We start from the raw sequence: 26,952 nt of genomic DNA on the forward strand, positions 1-26,952 counted from the left end.
TAACGGATGCCTTTATTTATTTATTATTGGAACAGTTTTTAAATATCAATGTCTACTGAGGAGTTAAAAATGATCTGGAAAGGTATTGACCACAGAGAGTGAAAAGTCATGTGCAGGGGTCCATGAAGAAGTCCTCAGATTACCACAAAGGGGATTTGCTTGTAGCTTGGAGCCTACTCTACTGTGTGAGTTGTCCTCCAGGTTCTGTGGGAAGGAAGGAAACACAAGCTGGTGGGAACTATGGGTGGCCAGTTCAAGACCAGCTGAACAGCTATGGTTTGGTGGGCTTTCTGTCTCATCACAACCAAGCCCATTCTAAATCTCCTGATGTTAATACATGACCTTCCACCACTTCTCACTGCCAGGGGATTTGCATACAGTAGTTGCAATTGAATTCAGTGTTAGCATGAACACAAGTACCAATTGATCCAAGTGTTATAATGAAATCCTTGTTTCCTAATTAATTCCTTCACATCTTCATTTGATGTAGTCCGTTGGGAAGTTTTAAGTCAGCAGATGCTCCAGTACAGATTCATTGTAAAGTGTGGTGCTAAAACAGTGTTACACTGTGGTTACACTCATCTCTCTATGGTCACTCTGTGGTGCCCCAGAAGATGTCCAAACTATTCACATCATTTGTAGATGAAGTGAATGGAAATAAATCCAGCTGAATTGAGTTACAGAGCTGTCTCCAAGTGCAACATGCCTCATTCCAAAAAGTGATACTTGAGGGATAGGTAAAAGGGAAAGAAATTTCTAAAACAACGCCATGCTTAGACTTAAATCTGACGTAGAAAGGGTAAACAGAATTTGAGTTTATCATCTGACAGGTGGCAGAGGGAAGGAATGAATATGGACGTGGACTTGGAAAAAAAGCTTGTGTTTCCCCCAGACATTGCGGCTACAACACTCCAGCCAGACATGGTCCTGTGGTCCACAACAGCCAAGCTGGCATATGTTGTGGAATTGACAGTACCATGGGAAGATGGTGTCGAAGAAGCTTATGAGAGGAAAAAGACCGAGTACTCTGAACTGGCAACTGAAGCTTCCCAGAATGGCTGGAAGACCAAGATTTTCCCTGTAGAAGTGGGATGCAGGGGATTCGTTGCTACATCTACGACCAGTCTATTGAAGAAGATGGGGATGAGGAGTCACTCCCTCCAACAAGCAATCAAGTCCTTGTCCAATGCAGCAGAAGAAAGCAGCAATTGGATTTGGACTAAAAGGAAAGACAACAACTGGGCTGCAAGATGAAGACAGGAGGGTATGGAACTGAGGGGGGTGTATCTGGGACTCCAGGTAGCACCGTTGAGCCCTCTGGAGACGTCGAGGGCTTATCGACGAAATGTCAAAGAAGGAGGGTGCCCACCTGATGACCCCAATGACGTACCTACCCTCCCTCCTTGTCACCATTCCAACATCGGGAGTGCCAACTTACCATAGGGATTGAAACATCAAGTCCTAGTAGCTCTACTCTACATGAAACTATGTTGGGAATAATTCCGAAGATGTGTATTTTGGGTGGCTGATGTTTGGACTGAGTTGCTCTCCAATCTTGGCACTCTACTTGCATATGTTTGATCACCATGCGAGGAAATATTGTCAGTGCGCTGTTGAGTTTGGTGTGTCCTCCGAATGCTTGGCCTTTATATACTTGTCAATCAGCTGATTGGACGTTATTTCAGAAACTCAGCAGTGCTGAGATTTCCTCCCCACATCACAATTAAGTTTCCGAAATGACGTCCAATCAGCTGATTGAAGAGAATATAAAGGCCAAGCACTCGGAGGACATGATGTCGCCTCGCATGGTGATGAAATGTTTGCAAGTAAATTGCCAAAATCGGAGAACAATTCAACCCAACCATGAAAATGTGTGTTAAGGTGACATTCCATTGAAGGTCACAACAATTTTACACCGGTTCCACAGTTTGTAATACTCTGTCACAGGAACTGAGAGAAGAGGGAAGTTCTATTTAGCTCTTTCTCTCCATGAGCATTTCTCAACTGAAGACTAGAGTCTGGGACAACCAAATTGTACAAAATGTTACTACCATCTTTTAAAAGTGTCCTTGTAATCATATAAATAACCCCAATGAGGAACCAAAAATTAGTGGCGTTGTTTTAAGGTGAGATGTTCTACTTTACTTACCCTCCTTATTAGAGGTAGAAGTTCCGTGAAACTATTCTAAGAGGAAGTAGTTTGTATTTATTCAAGAAATGAGTTTGGGAATAGAATGGGATGGTGATACAAAATAACAGGGGGGGAGCCATGGGGCAGAAGATCACAAGGATGGCAGGATAGTTCTGAGGGTTCAGGATTCAGTCAATGCAAATGACTTGGGCATTAGCAGCATTTGGTTATGGAGATGACTGGGGATACATTGGTTGGGTGTTGGTTATTAAACAGGGATTTCAGTAGGAGGAGTCAAGGAAAGAATGGGGGGAATGATTAATAATTCAGGAAGATGGTTGATGTTAGCTGCTGTGATGAAGTGAATATAAAGGAGAAAATGGATACACCAGGCTCCTTATCAGCAGCCCAGGCAGTGACCAACCCTCCAAAGGATGCCAAAGCAGGCCTCAGTCCTCAGGTTGCCAGTTGTATTTGGTCCCACAGTACTGACAAGCACCACAAGCTCTGCCGCCTCTTTGAGATTGCTTGTCCTGGAGGACCCAAACCAAATTTATGGATTGGTATTGATGATGAATAATGCACACAACAGATTATTTGAAAATATTAGACTATATGAAAGACATTATGGATGGATAATTACATCAGCTGTATACTGGACTATATTGGAACATTGGATTATGTGCCAAAAGCTCTGGAGTGAGGCTTGGATGGACATACGCAAACACGAGGAAATCTGCAGATGCTGGAGTTTCATGCAACACACATAAAAGTTGCTGGTGAACGCAGCAGGCCAGGCAGCATCTCTAAGAAGAGGTGCAGTCGACATTTCGGGCCCTTTGTCAGGGTCTCGGCCCGAAACGTCGACTGTACCTCTTCCTAGAGATGCTGCTTGGCCTGCTGCGTTCACCAGCAACTTTTATGTGTGTTGCTTGGATAGACATACTTCTGATTCAGAGAAGAGGCTCAACTTGTGCACAACACCTTGGACATATTTAGTAAGTGCTTATGAACAAGTGTTCCAATAAGATAGTATTGTATATGAACTCATAGGTCACAAAAAATGACTTCTAGTATATCTCATCTCTGGTTCAGTGGGTTGTGCTCTTGGTGATTGTTGGTTAAAGTTCCTCTTCCTGGTGTTCGTAGCTACTGTTACATTGCTGCGAGTGTAATTAAGTAAAAAGGGACAGAGCATTATTGGTGACCCCAGTTCAAAGATTCAAGATACATTTATTGTCAAAGTATGTATGCAGTATACAACTCTGAGATCCGTCTTCCCACAGACAGCCACAAAACAAAGAAAAGCATAGAACCCATTCAAAGAAAAATATCAAATCCCCAACATGCAAAAATAACCCAAAATCGTGCAAATGGCCAAAAAAAAGGCAAAAAACACAGAATATAAAACATCAACCCACAAAGTAATTTGAAAAAGTCCAGGCCTTAAACAGTGACATCTGGTACAACAAATTATCAAACTCAGACCTATGGTACAGTCAGTTCATAAGACACTCACATTCACAAATATGATACTGAATTTGAGGTACCATTTTAAGGCATGAATCTTCTGTTGCTCTCTTAAGTGTATCTAAAATTCTACAGAAATATTCTATCAAAGAGCAGTGACATTATCTTTGATGTCTAAATCAATATTCATTCCTCAATCAACATCAATAAAATCAGATTAGCTGGTCATTCTCACCTACTGTTACGTGGGAGTTTACTATGTGCATAAAAATGGCTGTGAGTCTTATGATTCAAAGGTAAGCCTTTGATTCCATTAATTAGGAGAAACTGTGGCACATCCTCCTCACATCCAGTTGCCACAGAAATTCCTAACAGTTTTATTTGCTTCACGATAACATAATACCTATATTCATATTGAATGTGTCTGTGATCTCAATGAAGAATAGTCTCAAGTAAGGTTGCAATGTTGCACTAACATTTCACGCAATCTTTTCTGCAAGAAGAATGTTTCTTCTCGCCTCCAACAAGCTTCCCACGGGAGTGGAGCTAATTTTTAAACTGTTTAATTGATAGTGGCCACAATCCTGAAACAATGTTATCCAAGCAGTAGTGACAGAGCTGAAGTATGCAGACAACACTTGGTGTGGACACGTTCAGAGGCCTCTTTCCAGTCCCCTACTGGATCAATCACTGAAGCATAAAGATGGACGTGCATTTCACTCACAGCTGCAAAACAAATACCCTCCACCAAACTACAAAAATAAGTAGGATGAGGGTGACTTCTTCAAGCTCGTCTGCAAAACAGCTTAAATTCCTCTCTTTAATGTCTCTTTTTTCCTTTCCAAGGTGGCTGGGGACCTGTTGGTCTGCGATCTGCAGCTGCACTCAAACTGTGGTTCTGCATGACGGTGGGTTTCTGCTCCCGGAGTTCACCCACTGGCCGTTTTCGATACCTCCAGGAGTGGCCCGGAAGATGTGTGCCATGTGCCTCTGGGGTGTGGCCTCGGGCGGCCCCTGTGGACTTGATTTCTCACCAGTGTCACCAGCTGGATTGTAGCGGGATATCAGAATGTCATGGCTGTCTGGGGCCTCTGCACTCAAGCAATCTCTCTCTCTCTCTCTCTTTCTCTCTCTCACTCTCTCTCTCTATCTATCTCTCTCTCTCTCTCTCTCTCTCTCCCTCTCTCTCTCCCTCTCTCTCCTCCCCCCCCCCCACCCCCCACTCTCACTCTCACACTCTTGCTGGGTCAGCCTGCTGCTTCTCGAATTGGGTGAGTTTGACTGTAATACCGAACAGCAATCTGTTCATCTCCCCTCTCTCTCCCTCGTTAGTGAGAGAGAGAAAGACTGTGGCATGTTGAACTGTTGGGTGAACAATGCTTTTTATCTTCTGCAGATCATGGTCTCTCTTTGGGAGCTTTGCTGTTGCTTACTTGGTGAGTGGGAGGTGCTGATGCTTCCTGCTGGAACAAATGGAGTGAGGGGAAGGGGGTGGGTGTTGATGCTTCGTGTGGGAGGAGGGAGGGCGGGCTTTGGGATTCTAAAATTCTTTCTGTCATTCATTCTTTGGGGTTTTTCCTCTGTTTCAAAGATGTTTGCAAAGAGCAAGAGTTTCAGGTTGTATACATTCTCTGATAGTAAATGGAATCATCGAGCCATTGAAAACTCAAAGTAAGTTATAAATGCAAATAAATAGGGGAGGAGAAGATGGCGGCGTGACGCAGCACGCGCGGCCTCTCCAGTGAAATGATATCGTATTTGTTAAATAGGGGCCGTGCACAATCCTGATTTGATGGAGACAGACGTGAGAAGCACAGAGGAACAGCTGGAGAAACTTCTGAAATGCCCGGTTTGCTGCCGCTGCTACTGTGCGATCGAGAATCTTCCAGAGGGGAAGGCCCCAAATCCTCAGCTTTGCCTGTTGCTGGCGGCTGGGGCTGGGGTCGAAGCGCTCGGTGCTCGGTGTCAGAGGGCTGGTCGGAGGCTCGAAGTTTTCGGCCGGACTGAGAGTCACACTGTGGTCGGGTGCTTCCAGGGTGCTGCATCGGCAAGCTTGCGGCGCTGGAAGCTCATGGCAGGGAGAGTTTTCTTCCTTCTACCGTCTGCGTGAGATGTTGGGACTTTCGAGAGACCTTGAGGCATTTTTTACCATGCCCATGGTCTGTTCTTCTATTAAATTACGGTATTGCTTGCACTGTTGTAACTGTACGTTATAATTATGTGGTTTTTGTCAGTTTTTCAGTCTTGGTCTGTCTTGTGTTTCTGTGATATCATACTGGAGGAACATTGTATCATTTCTTAATGCATGCATTACTAAATGACAATAAAACAGGACTGCTTGTCCTCATAATCTAATCTAATCTAAAATACAAACTGCCCTCTCTGACAATAATTTCATGGACATTTTACACCAAACCAAGAAGGCAAAAAGGGTATTGTGTCTCATCTTAAAAAAAAACACCTCTAATATTTACAACACACATGAAATGCTGGAGGAACTCAGCAGGCCAGTCAGCATCTATGGAAAAGAGTACAGTTGACGTTTTGGGCTGGGACCCTTCAGGTCTTGCTGAAATAGGTTACATAGTCGGCACAATATTTCTAGAGTAGGTTACATAGTCGGAACAACATTTCTAGAGTAGGTTACATAGTCGGAACAACACTGTGGGCTGAAGGGCCTGTAATGTGCTGTAAATTTCTCTGTTCCATTTTGAATATACTGTTATTTAGTTCAAAATTACTTCCTTGGATGTTCTGTAATCGTTTATTACCCTTTGACAATAAAAGTTTACCTCAAGATCTTGGAGAAGGTGGACTATTTCATAGACCTCGGGACCCATCTCTTCGCGAAGGCTGAGACTGCTGATGGAATCCACCACAGCAATCAATGGCTAGCAGAGAATCAGAATGAAAATCAGGTTTATTATCACTGGCATGTGACGTGAAATGTGTTAACTTAGCAGCAGCAGTTCAATGCAATACATAATCTAGAAGAGAAAAAAAAATAATAAATAAGAAAACCAATTACAGTATATGTATATTGAATAGATTTAAAAAATGTGCAAAAAACCCCCCAGAAATACTGTATATTAAAAAAAGCGAGGTAGTGTCCAAGGGTTCAATATCCATTTAGGAATCAGATGGCAGAGGGGAAGAGGGGAACTTCATGAATGATGAAAAGACCTCTACTGTGAAACTCATGGTCTATTGAAGGTCAATGATACTAGCTCTCCTACCTGGACTACCCACCGCAGGCAACCAAAGGCACTTCAAGGATTCCACCAGTGCTGTCTCCACAAAATCTTTCACATTCACTGGGGATAAGCAAAGCAATGTCCACGTTATCTCCCAGCAGAGAAGCTCCTGTTATACATGGTCAGTTGCACTTGGCAGGCCATATTGAGTACATTGTCTCACCTCCCAAAATAGACACTATACTGAACTCTTGGAAGGCTTTACCAGTGAACAGGGGAAAAGGTTCAAAGATATGCTCAAATCAACTTTGAAAAATGCAACATACTCTCTGAGTCTTGGAACACCTTTGCCTTGACCACTCAATGTGAGAAGGAACATTCAAGCTGGTAATGACAACCAGGAGCCAACAGAAGATGCTTCCAAATGACAGAATTGCACATCTCCTCACAAATTCATCTGCACTGCCAGCAACTCCTGCCCCTACTGTTGAAAAGTTTATGATTTCCGTAATGGCTTCAACCAGAGATTTTTGATCCTGAGGGATAATCTAAGAAGAAGAAAACAGAAGTATTATAGTCAGGAGCTCTGGAAAATCAAAGCTCAAAAGCTGCCTTTTAATAGCAGTTTTTTCTGGCGATTGAGATTATTACAGGTTGCCATTATTGCATATAAATAATACTTGCCAAAATGCTACGAGCATTTTAATATACAAATTGAATATCATACAAAGCAAGTCATTGAACATAAGCCTTGTGTATTTCAAGGATTTTATTGTAACATCTACCTAAAACCTTGCAGTTTTCCAAGTCGTACCTCTGTTCTAGACAACTCTCACATGGAATTAGATGGCGTATACAATAGAGAAACTGGCAACTTTGACTGGCCATCATCGCACCTGGCAGCCATAACTCCTCATATTAAATTTGCCAAGGCTGTTACTGCAAATCACACATTCTCAGAAGTCTCTGTCTAAGGAAATTCTATCCAATCTCTTGTTCTTTTTGCTACTGTCAGATACAGTTATTCTTCAATTCACAAATGTCTGACTTACTAACTTTTGCTACAAAGTCAAGTCAAGTGAAGTTTCTTGTCATTTAACTACATACACGTATATAACGTTTACCGTCTGACCATATAATGTAGATAGAAACAAGACAATGTTTCTCCAAACCAGGGTGTTGACTCTTTGGGGTTGCACCTCTGATTTACGCAGCCATATTTTGAGTCACCTGCAAATGAGAAATTTCTCCACATCCACATCCATTCTATGAACTGTTTTATCATTTAAAAAATCTCCTTCAACAGCTATTCCCTTTTCCAGAAATATCTCAGTATGTTTCCGATGATTTGCAGTTTAAAGTCAATTTTTCCTGTCAGGTAATGTAAAGAATAAAATAACTTAGACTAAGATGAGATACCTTACTTACAATTAGAAGGCTGATTCAATAGAGTAAGGCTTGGCTTTTCAGGTTGGACCCTTAAACTATTCGTTGTTCAGTGAGGAATCCAGAAAGATAGCAACAGAGAGTCAGAAAAAAATAATTCTGCCTCCTAATGATTTGGAGGTTTCTCCAAAATGACATTGCTCTTTGGCCAGACTGAAAATCGAATGTGGGTCATCAAGCTCCTGTACCTCTTCCCTGATGGTAGTAACTGGTGATCTTGTAATAACTGGTCATGTTCTGGATGGTGATCTTGTAATAACTGCAACACACATCAAAGTTGCTGGTGAACGCAGCAGGCCAGGCAACATCTCTAAGAAGAGGTACAGTCGACGTTTCAGGCCGAGACCCTTCGTCAGGACTAACTGAAGGAAGAGTTAGTAAGAGATTTGAAAGTGGGAGGGGGAGGGGGAGATCCAAAATGATAGGAGAAGACAGGAGGGGGAGGGATGGAGCCAAGAGCTGGACAGGTGATAGGCAAAGGGGATATGAGAGGATCATGGGACAGGAGGTCAGGGGAGAAAGACAAGGGGGGGGAACCCAGAGGATGGGCAAGGGGTATAGTCAGAGGGACAGAGGGAGAAAAAGGACAGTGAGAGAAAAAATGTGTGTATAAAAATAAATAACGGATAGGGTACGAGGGGGAGGTGGGGCATTAGAGGAAGTTAGAGAAGCCAGTGTTCATGCCATCAGGTTGGAGGCCACCCAGACGGAATATAAGGTGTTGTTCCTCCAACCTGAGTGTGGCTTCATCTTTACAGTAGAGGAGGCCGTGGATAGACATGTCAGAATGGGAATGGGATGTGGAATTAAAATGTGTGGCAACTGATCATGTTCTGGACGGTGAGGGTATTTTGAGATGGATGTCACCTTCTTGAGGCATCACATCTTGATGATGCCCTTGATGGTGAGGAGGTTTGCACCCATGATGGAGCTGGCTGCGTCTTTAACTCTCTGTGGCATCTTGTGACCCTGTACGTTATTGTAGCTTTCATACTAGGCTGTGAGGCAAACTGTCAGAATACTCTCCACCATGGATTGACAGAAATTTGAACACCTTTGGTGACATACCAGATCTCCTCAAACCCAAATGAAATAGAGTCACTAGCGTACCTTCTTCATGATTGCATTAATATGTTGGGTGCAGGATAGATTCTCTGAGATATTGACATCCAGGAACATAAAGGTGCTCACCTTCTTCAATGCTGAGCCCTCAATGTGACTGAATGTGTTCTCCCAATGTCTCCTTCTTGAAGTCTGCAATCATTTCCTTGGTCTTGCTGACTTTGATTGTGAGGTTGTAAGGAGTTCTTTTCTGCTTTATGTGAAATTAGTATTGGAATTCTACAAGGATGAATACATGCTGCTTGCTATTCCTTGTCTCCATGCTCCTTGCTGAGATCCTTTGAAAACTGTTGATGTGTAAAGTGATGTATCTTGCCACCACCTCTTTCATGTTGTCCATTGTATTTTTGCTGACTATTTGCTTGTCCAACAGTCAGCTATAGTTTCCTCAAGTGAAGCAATTAAGGCTTTAGTTATCCATCCTAGTATATCCCTCTTCTCTCAGTATTGATTTTTCTTTAGTCCCATGTTTGTGAAGAGCTCTGGGGTATATTTCTACATTACAGTTGTAACATTTGTTGCAATCGTCATCATTTGGTCTGGATCGACAACAACAATTATGACTTGGTATGGTGCCCCTGATCGCAAGAAACTGCAGGAATTTGCGGACACAGCTCAGCACATTAGGGAAACCTGCCTCCTCTCTTCGGACTCTGTCTAAACTTCTTGCTGCCTTAGTAAAACTGCCAACATAATCAAAGACTCCACCCATCCTGACATTCTCCCTTCTGCCCACACCCATCTGGCAAGAGGTATAAAACCTCAAATCATGTACCACCAAGAACTAGAACAACATCTAAGACTATTATAAAATTATTAAACAGTTCCTTAGTATGATTGGATGGATTCTTGACCTCACAATCTACCTCATTATGATCTTGTAATGTTGCCTGTCGGCACTGCACTTTCTCTATAGACTGCAGCACTATCCTGCATTCTGATATTGTGTTCCATTGTACTGATGTTATGACATGACCTCTGTGGATGGCATGCAAAGCAAAGTTTTTTTTTCTGTACCTTGATTCACATGACATTAATAAACCAATTTACCTTTGTAATATCAACACACATAAAATGCTGGAGGAATTCAGCAGAGCAGGCAGCATCTATGGGAAAGAGTAAACAGACAACGTTTTGGGCCGAGACCCTTCTTCAGAATGGGAAAGGAAGGGGAGAACTCAGAGTAAGAAGGTGGGGGGCGGGGAGGAAGAAGTACAAGGTGGCAGGTGATAGGTGAAATCGAAAGGGGGGGTGGGGGTGAAGTGAAGAGCTGGGAAGTTGATTGGTGAAAGACATAAAGGGCTGGAAGAGGAGGAATCTGATAGGAGAGAACAGAAGACTATGAAAGAAAGGGGAGGGGGAGGAGCACCGGGGAAGTGATGGGCAGGGAAGGAGATAAGGTGAGAGAGGGGAACCAGAATGAGGAATGGTGAAGCGGGGGGGGGCAGGGGGCAATTACTGGAAGCTTGAGAAATCAATGTTCATGCCATCAGGTTGGAGGATGATGGATTTTTGACCTCGCAATCTTGATCCCAGCTCTTTACTTCATCCCTCCCCCTCTTCCAATTTCACCGATCCCCTGCCGCCTTGTACTTCTGCAGGTTATCTCATGTTTGTCATCTTACCTTTGTAGTAATCCATCTGCAAAGTGGCTCACATTTTCATCCAAATTTATCATTTGAAGGTAAAATATTTTTCAGACAATAAATGTAAAGGCTATATAATTCATTCCTATCATGATTTGAAGTATATTAAAGGTTTTAGATATTTTTTGCAGGGGGCAATAGTGTTAGGAGCAAGAAGTTGTAGCATTTGTGCTAGCTTAGCTATTTCTTAAATATATTAAATTACTGCTTTAATATCTTGCAGAATATAGTGGTAACATAAATAAACATAATGTAAAGTATTGTTGCATTTTAATATTTAACAGATGATTATGGTATGATTGTGCTTTTTCAGCAGCACATATGTTTCTTTTTCATAAAGGAAAGGAAAGCATAGTCCCGATGTTTACCACAAGCACAGACTCCCCTGATGCTTATTGATAACATGCCAATATTATAATAAAATATTAATGTACAGTAACATCTTGGACAGGTTGATATGCATTATAAAGTTACAATATTGTTTTTCTGGAACTTAATGACCAATTATTTTAGACATCAAAGGTCTTTTTGCATTTTTTTTTAATTCCCTGATTATCAGTCTTCAAGGCTAAATTTCTCATGGAATATTCATAGGTTGTGGATCCGCGAATTCATAGACATTCTGGGAGTTTGGTTGATCACTGAGCTTGGCAAAATATTTGCAGACGTTCCGGCTCCAATCGAGTGTGCAGTTGAGGGTGTTGTCTCATCAGAATGCCGGCTTATATACTCCTCCAGGGTCCGAATGGATATTGATTAGACGTCATGATCTGGTTGGTTGGTTCGAAATACCGTGAGCAGCTTAGCAGTAGAAGGTTCTGCATTGGCTAGCTTCGAGAGAAGTCCGTTGGAAGTCTTTGCTTTGTTATTCAGATCCTGAGATTGCTGGCGATTTGTTGATTGTTGACGTTGTCATTTCTCTTTCCTCCGTCAGGGTTCATATACCAGATCTATGTCGATGTGCTCGTTAATGGATCCTTCCGCAAAGAACCATGCTTCGAGAAATTCTCGTTCTTTTCTTGCTCTTGCCTGAGCCAAGACTCTGTCGTCCATTTGAAATGTTGTCCTTCTTCGTCTTCATGAGCTGATATTAGCGAGAGTGGGTCGTGTCTCCTGCTCGCTAGCTGATACTCATGCAGCCTGGTCAATAGTTTTCTTCCTGTTTGACCAACGTAGTACTTGTTGTAGTCACTACACTGGATTTTGCAGATAACATTTGTTTTATCTATCACATTTTGTTGTGCTTTGAGTTTTGATAGGTATCTCCTCAAAGTTGCAGTCGGCTTGTGAGCAACTGTAATGTGTAGCTGAAGCAGTCTTGCCTTCATTTCTGAGACAATTATGTATGGCAATACAATTCATTTATTTGTCATTTGTGTAGTTTGTATATTCAGGTTCCTGACCTTTGGATGAAACTCCTTGGATATCTATTCTTTTGAAAGACATTCTGCAGGAAAAATAAATACTGGCTTGTAGTGAGTGTTCATGTCACTCGACATAGGTAGTGACTGCCATGGATCTGAAAGAGCGAAGCCAAGGGAACTTTGTATTACTGGCGTCTGGAGTTTATCTTCAGAAGGTGCGGTGACTCAAATCAAACTGAAGCCCGAGCATAAAACTCACCTGTGTCGAAGGTAGAACAGGGAATGCTCTGCCAGTGACACCACAAGTCACAAACTCGTTGCTCTTTGAAACCAGTGGATCATGGATAAGTGACAAAGGACATCCAGAATCCAGATCTAAACTCCACGCTCGCTTCCAACAACTACTTGAAGTATAGAATCGCACTGATGACATCTACCTACCATTAAGGCACTGAATAGTATTCCAGTGGAAAATATATTCTCTTATCTCTGGTTCTGATTTAGTGGAAGGGTCTCCTGATATGAACCATTAACTAGGCTCTTTTTCCACAGGTGCCACTTGAGTTTGTTAAGCATTTGGAGGAGTTTGCTGGGGCTACTCAGAAAGGGCTTTATTCATAGACGACAACAGCTATGATTGAATTGGCCACCTATGGAATTTTCTCCTTCCTGTCACAGCTTATCAATGGTAAATAAAGAGAAATGTTGCCTGCTGTTTGAGGAGGCACAATGAATTAATTAGCTTTATTTGTCACATGTATATCAAAACATTTTGCGAAACACATCATTTGCATATTACTCAAACACGAAGAAATCTGCAGATGCTGGAATTTCAGGCAATACACATAAAAACTGCTGGTGAACGCAGCAGGCCAGGCAGCATCTCTAGGAAGAGGTACGGTCGAAATTTTGGGCCAAGACCCTTCGTCAGGACTAACTGAAAGAAGAGCTAGTAAGAGATTTGAAAGTGGGAGGGGGGAGGGGGAGATCCAAAATGATAGGAGAAGACAGGAGGGGGAGGGATGGAGCCAAGAGCTGGACAGGTGATAGGCAAAAGGGATATGAGAGGATCATAGGAGGGGAAGCCTAGGGAGAAAGAAAGGGGGAGGGGGGAAGCCTAGAGGATGGGCAAGGGGTACAGTGAGAGGGACAGAGGGAGAAGAAGGAGAAAGAATATATATATATTTATTTGTGTTATTTGCATATTACTGGATGATTTCGTGTTTGAGACTTGGTATCGTTGTTTTTCACTCTTATTTTGCAATCTGCACGATTTGTTTGAGTTCTTTTTGCACGTTGGGGGTTTAACACTTTTTTGGAATGGGATCCATGGCTCTCTCTGTTTCGTGGCTGTCTGTGGGAAGGTGAATCTCAGGGTTGTATACTGCATACATACTTTGATAATAAATGTACTTTCAATCTTTGAATTGGAAAATCAAATCAATGAGGATTGTGCTAGGCAGCTCACAAGTGTCACTACATTTCTGGTGCCAAAATAGCATGCACAAATCTCAGTCATGCTAAACCACATGCCTTTGGAATGTGGGAGGAAACTGGAGCACCAGGAGGAAGCCAATGTGGTCACAGGGAGAACTCCTTATAGACAGTGGTGGGAATCCAACCCCGCCTGATTTTACAGCTGGCACGATAATGCATTGCAAATTGGTGAGAATGTATGATTTTTGTCTGGATTGATGGCATGGGGCCGGAGCTGCAGATTGATAAAGTGTGTGATCAGGACAAGTTGAATCACTAACATGTCATCGAAAGACAGGCTAAAAATGCTACTGAGCACCTACACCAATTATTCTGCAGATGCTGGAAATCCAAAGCAACACACGTAAAATGTAGGAGGAACTCAGCAGGGACAGTCGACATTTTGGGCCAAGACCCTTCTTCAGGACTTCCTCACCAATTGGTCAGGGTGCTTGCTTAATTCTAACTGTACCTATGCTTCAGAAGTATTTCATGGGCTTTAAATCCTTCTTGAAGGATCTACAAGTTATGCAAAGTATGGTACATGTGTTTTTAATTTAAGGGTGCCATGGTGGGTAGTGGTTAGCACGACACTACTGCTTCTTGGGGCATTTGGAGCTCCGAGTTCAATTTCGAGTTTGTACATTCTTCCTGTGGCCGCGTGGGTTTCTTCTCACAAAGGCAACCGATGTACCGGTTAGTAAGTTAATTAGTCATTGTAAATTGTGCTAGAGTTGAAAAGGTGGATTGCTATGTGGGACAGCTTGTTAGGCCAGAAGGGCTTATTCTGCGCTGTATGTCTAAATAAATAAGTACATTTCACACAAATCAATATCAAGACTATTCTTTTTGTGCACATTTACTCTGATGTGAAATATTGTAAATTCTACCGAACGTGTTCAGCTTTTTGCCCCGTGCTTGCTGTACAAAGGCTATCATCATGATGAAAACATTTTGCCAGAGTTAGTTGTCCCAGTAGCTTCATTTCAATGAATGGGAAAATCTTTGCGCTCCTTCGCCCATTTCTCTAAGCAGCAGCAAGCTTCCAAAGCGAGAAAACTCTACAAAAGCATTCGTCTTTAAAGGGTACTACAATCGGAAATCACCATACATCTCTGGTCTGTTAATTAACCATTACCCTTTCCACACTGGTGATATTCTAATTATGTAAATCACCAAACCTCACATGTTTGAGTAGATGCAGACAGCAGTGAGTGTAGGTTAGTTTCCCCACCCCCTTGAATAGCGAATTGGCCCTTGTGTTTACTCATTGAGTCACCCTGGGAGCTCTGCTTTATATGTGAGCTCCAAAAAATCTCAATTACTGAAATAAAAAGCAGTTAATCTAGTAATTAAGATTTGTTGAGTTCAAATTGGATTAGCTTTGAAACAATCAGAACAGATTCACTGTGATACAAGATGGTTCTGTCACACTCAGAGCATATTAACCTCTTCTGCTTTTAGCCAGATTTTAAAATATTATTAAAAATTCATTTTCACAGATGCTGGGTTAAGTGCTCAGTGGAATCGACCCACTGATGGTCTTTTCTTAGTCTAAAAACACAAGGCGCAAAACAAATGATTTTTCAGGCATAAATAATCAAATTTTCATGCATTTTCACAGCTAAATTAAGGGAATGATTATCTATAACAACATTGTTTGTTAGTCGTTATATTATAGTCCTGATCCTTATTTTAATGACATCATATAAATTCAGACATTTCTGGTAATCATCTTTTGGCTGGATACCAAATATGAGTGTTTAATATAAACATATTCCTAATCTCCATATATTGGCTCTAATGTCCTTGAAACTAGTTTGAATCCAACTGGCAGAATAACGTTGATGAAAATCCATACAATTACTATTAGTAATGCAGAGATGAACTTGATAGAAGGGAATGATTTAACTGTTCATGTCATTAATTATTTACTTGTTCAACAATATTGCATTCTGCTCGGATACCATAATTAAAATGTAATAATTTTAAAAATAATTTCAATTTCCATTTTCTCCTAAATGATTTGGTCATTGATTGTGTGTATGTATCTCCAGAACACCTTCGAGGAGAGGTGCTTCAAAAAGACAGCGTCTATCTTTAAGGATCCTCATCACCCAGGACATGCCCTCTTCTCATTGCTATCATCAGGTAGGAGGTACAGGTGCCTGAAGGCACACACTCAGCGATTCAGGAATAGCTTCTTCCCCTCTGTCATCTGATTTCTGAGTGGACATTGAACCCATGAATGCTACCTCACTGCTTTTTTACTTCTGTTTATTGCATCACTTACTTAATTTTCACAAGCAAGAGAAAATCTGCAGATCTAGTCCTGCCGAAGGGTCTTGGCCTGAATCGTCGACTGTACTCTTTTCCATAGATGGCATGCCTGGCCTGCTGAGTTCCTCCAGCATTTAATATCTACGTATCATAATCACAGCTTTTTACCCTCTATTATCATGTATTGCATTGTACTGCTGCCACAAAGTTAACAAATTTCATGCCGGTGATATTAAACCTGATTCTGATTCGTAAATCAGTGTTTGTAGTTGTGTGTTCTGACATATGTGTACCAGAGAGTATTTTGTTTATATACTTTGTGTAAGCTTTATGTTGTGAATTTGTTTGTATTTTATTTGTGTGTGCACACATTCGTGTCTGTGGCTTTTGGTATGTTTTAATAGTGTACTATGCCTATGCACGTGTGTGTCATTTTATGTTTTGTGTGTATTGTTATCTGTGTGTCAATGTGTTTCATTGGAGTATGTCCTATTGTGTATGTGTGCACATGTATTAGTGTTTGCAATGTATCCTTTTATGTGTAAGTGTATTTCTGTGTCAATGTATTGTGCATGACTTCAGGTTTTTGTTATGTACTTTGTGTGTGGTTTGCTTTTTATCTCGATGGCTGTCTGCATTTATATATACACACATGTGCATCCATATCTTTCCTTTACATCTTATTCAGTGTGAGAATGAGTGTTTTGTTCTGTATTATCATAATATTTCCTCGCTGTGCATTCTGTGTCAAATTCATGGTTTGTGAGTGTGCATCTGTAACTGTGTCAGTGCATATTGTACGTGTGCTTTATTATCTGTTTATAGGAAGGGGGTACTTGCACCTGTTCCTTTTCATCAAATATAGTTGCCTGAGGAAAAAATGTAATTTTATTCTCTTCCCTCCTGTTGGTTCTTTAGGAATTGGTAGCCTGTGGGCATCTCACCCGAGTGCCAGATGGACGCAGATGAACACAGACTATTGGCAGTCTACTTCAGAGAATTGTTTTGAATATACAGCACTGAAATAGGCCACATCATACATGTGAGTATTTCTACTCCTTAAGATTTGTACCCCACCTCTCTTCATCTCATGACATCAATAAATCCTTCCCACCTTATCTACCTCATGTGCTTCTCTAACATGCTTAAATGTACTCAAGCATTGTTCCTCAATGACCCGATGTGGTAGCATGCTCCAGTTTTAAGCTCAGCTATTTTCCTTCATTTTCTCTATTTTATATTTGTAGTTCTTCGGTCTCCCCACAAGCAACAGCACCCTTCTACCAAGGCTACAAATTTTTAAAGACATCCAGGGGATCATCCTTTAGTCTTAAAACTTGTGCAGGAAATGTAACCCAGTATCTTCAATGTCTCCTGTAGTTACATCTGTGAGTTTCTTTTAACCTCTTCAGCATTTGTTGGTCTTTAGGGTGGCGCAAGACTTTACAGTGCTGGCTATAAAATCAATGAGGTTCGATTCCCGCCATTGTCTGTAAGGTCGAAGCGCTCGGCAGAGGATGGCCCTCGGTGCTCGGTGTCGGAGGGCTGGTCGGAGGCTTGAAGTTTTCGGACAGACTCAGAGTCGGCTGTGTTAGGGTGCTTCCAATGCATCGGCAAGTTTGTGGCGCTTGGAAGTTCATGGCAGGGAGAGTTTCTCCCTTCTACCGTCTGCGTGAGATGATGGGGCTATCGGGACTTTTCCTTACCGTGTCCATGGTCTGCTCTTTATCAAATTACGGTATTGCTTTGCACTGTTGTAACTATATGTCATAATTATGTGGTTTTGTCAGTTTTAGTCTTGGTTTGTCTTGTGTTTCTTGTGATATCTCTCTGGAGGAAGATTATATCATTTTTTAATGCATGCATTTCTAAATGACAATAAATGAGGACTGAGTGTCCTCATAATCTAAATCTAAAGGAGTTTATATGTTCTCCCAATGACTGCGTGGGTTTCCTCCTTCCATATTCCGAAGACATACAGTTAGGCGTTTTGAGTCGTGGGTGTGCTATGTTGGCGCCAGAAGTATGCCAATACTTGCAGGCTGCCCAGCACAATCCTCGTTGATCTGATTTGATGCAAACAATGCATCTCCCTGTAGGTTTCTGATATACATGTGACGATTAAATCTAACCTAATCTAATCTTTAGCGATCCCATTCTCATTCTGTGTCTGTGTGGGGAAACATACTAATCTACAGAAAGAAAAAACAAAAGTCTTTGGCGGAATATAGCTGGTCTCTTTTTTTTCCTTTACTTGACACCCAATATAATCTCAGTCTTAACTGTGCATGAAGCTTCCTGAGGGATGAGTGGTTAGCTGACACTGATAATGGAGGCTTGAGGCTCACAGATGTATAATGGTAAATCCTCGGGGAAGATGTATGGAAATGTACCATGACAAGCAGTCAATAGCAGAAAAACAATCTATAAAAAACAGAGACCATGTTCACAAGAGTATACAGTAGCATCTTAATAAATTGAAGTGCAATGGGTGAAGTGCAATTAATAAAAGGTTTCCACCAGGTGTCGGCATCTAATAAAGTGACCCAGGTACCAGTCACACAGTCCCAGGCACCTGCCGGCAATACTAACAGCAAAAGAAACTTTGGGTTTACATTGGAGCTAAAATATAGAGGATCAGGAAAAGAAAGCCCAATATATACCTCTCCCCCTTTAGCATAAACAGCTCCATTCCTCACACGCCTTACTGTCTCATTTCTGGAACAACCAAGTCGTTCAGGTCTTCTGAGGGGACTTCAGGGCATCTGTCACAAGATGCAGAAGGGTTTGAAACCAGAGCCCGAAAGCTGCAACTGTGAAAATGTTTGCATGGTTCCCATTCTAGGCAGCTTACGTCTGCCAAGATCTGTCAGCTTATTTCACTGGCATCAGCCAATGTGCCTGTGTAACTGTTTTCGGCAGATGGTGGACTTTGTTAAGCTGGATTCTGGAACTGTGGAGGTAGGTTGCTTTTGAACCTGTTCAGCTAGGTGGAATTCCAGATGGAAATGTATTGTCTTCTTTGAAAAGATAAAATTGTCCAAATCACCTTAAGTCTATTTGGGTATGATGGTATAAAAGCTATGTTGCTTGCTAGACCAATAATTCAGACCAAATGAATTCAAATTTCACCACAGCAGTTTGAGAATTTCAATTTAGTTTAAAGTAACTGAAAATGTATGTAACCGGGTCTTGGTTACACTGGCTGCTGAGGTGTCTAAAATGGCTCCTTTGTCTGTTATATAAAATGGCTTTTCTGTAGTAATAACTGCAGGATTTCTCTCTCTCCCTGCTTGTTTGGGTTATATTATTGATAAAGGGAAAAACGAACCAATGATTCTCCATGTTATTCTTTTTGTGGGTGATATTCTGTCTCATATGGTGGGGGACCGTGTGGTTTGGCGGGTTTTTCGGGCGGAGAAGATGGAGGAAGGTCGCATTCGGAGACGATCTGGTCGACCACCTGAGGAGTGGTCCCGTGCGGGTCGTCGGGGGACAAGGACAGAGGGTCGAGGTTCTGCGGGATATTGAGCTCCAACGAAACCTTAAGTGCACTGACCTTTAAAACTCTATTCAAACTTTGGTGCCTTTCTTTGTTTTATTCTTTTAGAATGTATTCTTTGTTAACCGATATTCGCAGTAAGATTTATAAAGTGTACGTATTTAACCGCTTATGGTGTTCTGTCTGATCTGCGAATTGGGCGTTTACGCAGCCTCCACATAAGCTGACTTACGTAGTTGGCTGGTTGCGGGGTTTCCCTAGACACGGAGGAGCAGGGTTTGTCTATAGCCTTACATGTACATTATATTGTAGATGAAACATATGGCTCTGAAAATGTCAGTTTGCAACACTAATCTCAGACTAATGTGGTTCACACTTAAATTATATAGAATATACAGTACAGATGCAAGACATTTAGCTCAAGAGATCTGTGGCAATATTTACATTCCACCTCTCACCTCATCCCATTTTATCAGTTCTCCTGTTTCATTCCACCTCATATACACACCCAGCTTTCTCTTTAATTAATTTAGAATATTCACCTCAAACACCTTAAGCAGAAAAGATGTCAACACACCTGTCATTTACTGTGTGAAGAACTTTCTGCTGAATTCCTCCTTGGGTATCTGATATTCAAGGTCCTTATTAAATTTAGTAAGTAGTGCAAAAAGCAGGAAATTAAAAAAGTAGTGAGGTAGTGTTCATGGGTTCGATGTCCATTCAGAAATCGGATGACAGAGGGGAAGAAACTGTTGCTGAGTCATTGAGAGTGTGCCTTCAGGCTCCTGTACCTCCTCCCTGATGGTAACAGTGAGAAGAGGGCATGCCCTGGGTGGTGGGGGTCTTTAATGATGGACGCCGCCTTCCTGAGGCACTATTTCTTGATGTTTTGGATACTATGGAGGCCAGTGCCCATGATGGAGCTGACTAAGTTTACAACTCTCTGCAGATTCGATCCTCTGCAGTATCGCATACCCCACCATACCAGACATTGATACAGCCAGTTAGAATACCCTTTACGGTACATCTGTAAAAATGTGTGAGTGTTTTTGGTGACATACCAAATCTCCTCAAACTCCTAATAAAATTTACAGACAGTCCATTGATCTTAAATACTTTCAGTTTGTCACCTCTCCTCAAGATAAAGGAGATTATCTCCATCAATTCGTTCTGAGTTGTATGTGCTCAATTCTGGCATCATCTTTCTAATTTTGGTGCTTTCGCCTAATTCTTCACATAATAGAATTCAACATTGTGGACAGCACTTCAAAGTGCTAAGCTGATTTTAATGATCGTTGAGAGTTTTGTGACTACCCCTATCACCGTTTGGTTTCCCGCTGTCTCCTCCCTCTCCAAGTCCAGGTTGCTGAGAGTGGTCCACTTGGTGGAGAAGGTCATTGGCTGTCAGCAACAGACAGTAAAGGACCTGTTCATTGCCAGAGCGAAGAAAAGAGCTGGGAAAAAAAAATTACTGCTGACTCCACCTACCTACCCTAGCAGTCACCTAGTTACTAAATTGCCATCAGGGAGACGCTACAAGTCCATCACCAGCACTACACGTCATCTCCGCAACTTCTTTCCTGTAGCTATCCAGCTTCTTAACAAAACTCACTCAGGTGTAATACCCTAACAGTCCCCGCACATCACCCATTAGATGGTCTTTCCTGCTCTCCTTGTTCTGCTGATAATTACTGAGTCAGTTCATATGTTCACATTTATTTAAGTCTGATTATTAACCTTTGTGCTTCTGACCATTCTGCTTATTGCTGATTGCTTATGGCTGTTTGCACTATTGTCTTGTAAATTGTTGTTTGCTGTTGTTGTCTGTTATGGTATTGTCGTGTGTTTTATACTTGGCACCGAACCACAATCAATGCTGGTATGTTTCACATACTGGCGATAAAGTGATTCTGTTTCTGCTTTGCACGTCTGCACTCAAGCGTTGTCCTTCCCTGCGGCCTAACAAGCTATTTTGTTGTGGAGAGCTGCTATGTGGAGAAAGTGAAAAGGAGTGATCTCACATCCTAAGAATGAATAAAAAAAAGTCATTCAAATGGTGAACTGTCACTACTCACTCCATGTAAGGAGCTCATAGACTTCTTCTCAAAAATGGAGACAGAGGGGAAATCCCAGCTGCTGTTTTTCCTGAGAATCTCCGATCCTTGACCACTCAAAGTCGAGGAGAATTTACCTACAGGACACAAAGCCCTGCACAAGCAATAGGAGGAATATATCAGTTCGTAAAGTTAAAGTCAAAGTCAAAGCAGAAATAAACTTATTACCAAAGTACATATAAGGCATGATATATGATTATGAGGACACGCAGTCCCCTTTTATTGTCATTTAGTAATGCATGCATTAAGAAACAATAAAAATGTTTTTGCAGAATGATATCACGAAAACACATGACAAACCGACTTAAAAACTAACAAAAACCACGTAATTATAACATATAGTTACAACAGTGCAAAGCAATATCGTAATTTGATAAGAACAGACCATGGCACAGTAAAAGTCTCAAAGTCTCTCGAAAGTCCCATCATCTCATGCAGACGGTAAACTTCCAGCACCGCCAACTTGCAGATGCAGCATCCTGGAAGCATCCGACCACAGTCCGACTCCGAGTCCATCTGAAAAACTTCGAGCCTCCAACCACCTATTCGACACCGAGCACCGAGCACCATCTCTGCCGAGCGTTTCGACCCCGGCCCCGGCAACAGGCGATACGCAAAGCTGAGGATTTGGGGCCTTTGTCTCCGGAGATTCTCGATCACACAGTAGCAGCGGCAGCGAAGCAGGCATTTCAGAAGTTTCACCAGATGTTCCTCTGCGCTTTCTCACGGCTGTCCCCATCAAATCCCAATCGATGCATGGCCCCTAGTTACACATATCAATATTCATTCGGAACGGCTGCGTGCACTGCGTCAAGCCGCCATACTACCAGGAGGTTCATTTTCTTGCAGGAATTAACAGAAAAATAAAGAAATACAATAGAATTTGTGATAAAATGAAATATAAAGGCTGACACACAACCAATGTGCAAAGAAGACAAATTGAGCAAATGAAAAATAAATAATAATACTGAGAACTTGAGTTGTTGGTTCTTCGAAAGTTTACCAACACACCTTTCCCATCAGACAGTGGCTGCCCCATCAGTGGAGGACTCTGCAGTTCTCATTATCTACCTCAGAACCAACAAAACTGGAATCTTTTATTATGAGGGAATTCCTTGGAAGGAGAATGAAGTCGCGTCAATGGGTTGAAATGTGCTCAGAGCATTCACTTCCCTTCAAGTCGAGGGACTGCATTTTGGAGGCAGAGTACAAAGAGCTGAATTGACCCTGTGCTGTATGTAGCATTAAGGACTGTAAATGATTTTCAGGCAATCATCTATCAGCGTCATTGCTGTAGACACAGTACACATTTCGAGTTGGAATCAATTGTGCCTAAAGGGAATTTCAGTGGAGCGAGGACAGAGTTGACTAAAGTAGTCTGGGCAGGTAGATTAGCAGGAAGGACAGGAGAAAGGGACATTTATGGAAGGGATTCAAAACATTTGATTTAAGAAAATCCCAATAAGTAGGAAGCATTCTAAGGGAGGGCTAACCAAAAATGTTAAGGAAGGTAGCAAGTTTAAAGGGAAAATATCTAAGGAGGTGAAAATAGGTAATACACCCAAAGACTGGGATAAATTCATCATCTATCAACGGCAATAAAGAAAGTAAAAATAAATGATTAGGCAAGTTAGCAAGAAATACTAAAACAAACATTAAGAATTTCTTCAAGTATACTGTGCACTCAGTGGGCATTTTATTAGGTACAACTGTGCACCTGCTCATTAATGTATATATCAATCAGCCAATCATGTGGCGGCAACTCAATGTATAAAAGTGTGCAGACATGATCAAGGGGTTCAGTTGTTGTTCAGATCAAAGATCAGAATGGGGAAGAAATGACTTTGACCATGGAATGATTGTTGGTGCCATGAGTATGTACGTAACTACTGATCTCCTGGGATTTTCACACACAATAGTCTCTAGAGTTTATAGAGAATATTGCAAAAAAAATTGCAATGAGCTGCCATTCTGTGGGTGAAAATGCCTTGCGAATGAGAGAGATGGAAGGAGAATGGCCAGACTGGTTCAAGCTGACACAAAGGTGACAGTAACTCCAATAACCAGGTGTAACAACAGTGGCGTGCGGAAGAGCATCTTTGAAAGCACAACGCATCGAATCGTGAAGTGGATGGGCAACATCAGCAGAAGACCACAAACATACACTCAGTGGCCACTTTATTTATTTATTTATTTATTTATTTATCAATTATTATTATTATTATTTTATTTTGTGTTTTTTTCTTCTGTATTATGCATTGTATTGTTCTGCTGCTGTTAAGTTAACAAATTTCACGTTACCTGTCGGTGATAATAAACCTGATTCTGATTCTTTAGGTACAGGGAGGTATCTGATAAAGTGGCCTCTGACTGTATATATGTATATGTAAATATACAGTATGTGTGTATATACGAGCAAATTATTCACGGAGATCTATATATAGACTGATATAAATTGAAACAATCATAAAAGCACAGCTTTATCATCCTTTTGACTGCAAATCTTACACTACAAAGTGCAGTTAATATCCCTACAGAATTCACTCAAAGCATTGATAACTTTCATAGATCTCTTCTCAAAGTAGGTTTCATAATAAATAATCTCATCCTGTATTATGATTACCTCAACAATGCTTAACTATGAATACATCATCCTGCTTATTTTCTAAACATCAACTGTAACACTAAATTTAACACAGGATAATTACACTTACAAGCTACTACATAATATTTTTAATATAGTACCAAATATTGTAAACTCAGTTGAGTAACCTTCAACTTTGGTTCCCTGTCCTTATGATTTGCTCATGCTCTATTTTCCCACATACATTTGGACCTTATTGTGGTTTGGAGGCTTGTGTGCCTCAATGACCTGGAGAACTATGCTGGCTGAAGCCAGGGCTTTATGCTTTGGCCCTTGTTAGCGTTACCCATGTCAAACAGGTCACAGGGCAGAGGCCAGATTAAGAATGGTCCAGGTTTGGGAGTTCAGCTCAGGGCAAACGTCCCTGACTGGTAAAAACTAATTTTTTTATGGGAGTAGAATGAAGAATCCTTCTACATCTCAGTGCGACAGTATTCCTGAGTCTCCACCTGGGGCTTGCATGACTGGCGGTAGTGAAAACCGAGAGGAAGCTGCTAACACGATGAAGGAAGCCCAGATCACCATCAGAGATGGACAACCTTCATTGCTGACCTAAACACCAGCAACGTAACAGGCAGTGAGAAAGTTAGGCCTTTTCTCTCAGCTGCTGTTGAAGTTAAAAAGTCATTGTTTCTGACCTTCCCTCTCCGGATTGGTCCGGGACTGTATACAGCCTCTCCTACTGCATCCTGACTACCATGTGTTGAGCTGACTGACATTAGCAAGTCCAGGCCTGCTTTAACCTTACTCGTGGGATCTTTGAAACTTTTGAATCACCTCCTCATCACGTATATTCCTCCCTCACCCTGACCCCATACTGATGGAATATCAGTCTCTTTCCCAAACCTTACATAGCCTCATCCTCTGCAGAAGCACTGTTAGACTGAATGGGAACTTCCTCCCTCCCTGTGGTGAACTTCTTACCTTCCACTCTGCCTCTGGCTTCTTGCAACAGCTCAGCTCTCGCCTCCATACTTCAGAGAGATGGCTGTTTCTTGCCTAAATACCCCCCACAAGCAATGCTAAAATAGAAAGTGAAAATGCTGGAAATGGCAAGAGAGTGAAACAGAGTTAGTGATTCAGGTTCTTCATTTCCAGCATTTGCAGCTTTTTTTCTCTCTCTCTTTCGGAACTGTCTGCTGTTGAGGACTGGGAATATCCTCACTACTGTCCAAATGATACGTTGAACTCGACCTGCTAGGAATGGGCTGGTCCTTCACCCTGGGACATTGAGTTTTCTGGCTCATTTGATGTCTTCTTTTTTCCTGCAAATTGCTTTTCCACTGCAACATGGTGTCCATGCACATGTCAGCAACGGAGCGATCATGCCCACTATCTACTGTACCTCATTGTAATGTCGCCTTTGCTTCACTTGTCACCCCACGAAGGTATAAAGATGTCCACAGCTTCTGCTCATAGATTAGCAAACAACCACCATGCAAACCCATGTCTTGTGAAAAATACTTTATACTTTATTGTCACCAAACAATTGATACTAGAGCGTACAATCATCGCAGCGATACTTGATTCTGCGCTTCCCGCTCCCTGGAGTACAAATCGATAGTAAATATTAAAAATTTAAGTTATAAATCATAAATAAAAAATAGAAAATGGAAAGTAAGGTAGTGCAAAAAAACCGAGAGGCAGGTCCGGATACTTGGAGGGTGCAGCCCAGATCCGGGTCAGGATCCGTTCAGCAGTCTTATCACAGTTGGAAAGAAGCTGTTCCCAAATATTCCCTTGAGTGGGGCTGATGGAATATCATTGTCCTGAAATGGTAACTCTATATCTCCCTCCACAGAAGCTGCACGAACTGCCACCATCTTTATCTCCCTCAACCATTATTGTCAGGTCAGTGGATTGGCTCTGCTAAAATGAGGACTGTAGAAGGGAATTATGGGAGCTGCATGGGGATTATTTATTTATTTAGAGATACAGCCACGGAAACAGGCCCTTCTGCCCCGAAGAGCCTGTGCCACCCGATTGCACCCATGCGACCAGTTAGCCTACTAACCTTGGTGTGGGGCCTACGTCCTTGAAACGGATCACAACAGTAAGGAACATGTGGAGACCCCCGCAGCGTGGTGATAAGTACAATGCTATTACAGCTCAGGGCGTTCTGGAGTTCCGAGTTCAATTCCGGCGCCAGCTGTACGGGGTCTGCACGTCCTCGCTGTGGAGTGAGTGGGTTTTCCCCCAGGTGCTCCGGTTTCTTCCCACAGTTTAAAGGCCTACCAAGCAGGTTAATTGATCACTGTAAATTGCCCTGTGATTAGGATAAGGCTAATTGGGTTTGTTGTGGGGTTTGGGGCGGTGTGGTTTGAAGAGCCGGAAGGCCCCACTCCACGCTGTGTCACAAACTAAACAAAATACTCCCTTTAGTGCCCTTCCTCCTTCCCTTTCTCCCTAGGTCCACTTCCCTCTTCCATCAGATTCCATCTTCTCCAACCCTCTACCTTTTCCGCCTATCACCTCCCAGCTTCCCACGTCATCCCCACCTACCTTCCCCCCCCCCCCCTCACCAGGCCTCACCTATCACCTTCTAGCTTGGACTCATTCCGCT

The sequence above is a fragment of the Mobula birostris genome, chromosome 31 (assembly GCF_030028105.1).
Source record: "Mobula birostris isolate sMobBir1 chromosome 31, sMobBir1.hap1, whole genome shotgun sequence".
NCBI lineage: Eukaryota > Metazoa > Chordata > Chondrichthyes > Myliobatiformes > Myliobatidae > Mobula > Mobula birostris.